We start from the raw sequence: 693 nt of genomic DNA on the forward strand, positions 1-693 counted from the left end.
GAAATTGAGGTCCAGAAATTGAGGCGAATTGACTTGTCCCAAGTCATACAGTCTGTAAGAGGTACAAAATAATGTGAAAAGGCGGGCATGCACTTCTCCTGGAGCAAGGAGGGTCTTTATTCACAAAACATCATTGTGGAGGATGTGAAGAAGGAGACACATGCTCTTCTATTGCAAATACAATAAAACTCTATGGGGTTTTAAAACCAAATAAATAAATACAATAAATGTCATGATTCTAATCATTCTGTCACCATATGAAAAATTCAAAAGTTTAAACAACTAAAAAAAGAAGAAGTAAGGTTTTAAAGTTATGACCCCTGGGCTGTCAGACAAGAGTCAATAACCTGGGGGCCAGCAGGTGTCATGGTGGTTAAGGTGCTGGACTCCCACATGGCCAGTGGTGGATCGAATCCTGGACCTGGTGGCTTGATTCCTCACTTTCTCTCTTTCTCCTGCTCTCTCTCTCTCCCTATCTTGTAAGCGTAAACTCTGCAGCAAATAAAAATAAAAATAAAAATAATAAGTAAAATTAAAGAAATAATTATTAAGAGTCAATAACCTGCTCTCTAGGCTCCTTGCTGGGAGGTGACATTTCAGGACCACGGACAGCAACCCGCGCAGCCGGAACTCGAGCTGGTGCCTAACTGGCAGAGCAAGCCCATGGAACACTACTTGAGCTACTTCCCTACA

The sequence above is a fragment of the Tupaia chinensis genome, unplaced genomic scaffold (genome assembly GCF_000334495.1).
Source record: "Tupaia chinensis unplaced genomic scaffold, TupChi_1.0 Scaffold000469_1, whole genome shotgun sequence".
NCBI lineage: Eukaryota > Metazoa > Chordata > Mammalia > Scandentia > Tupaiidae > Tupaia > Tupaia belangeri.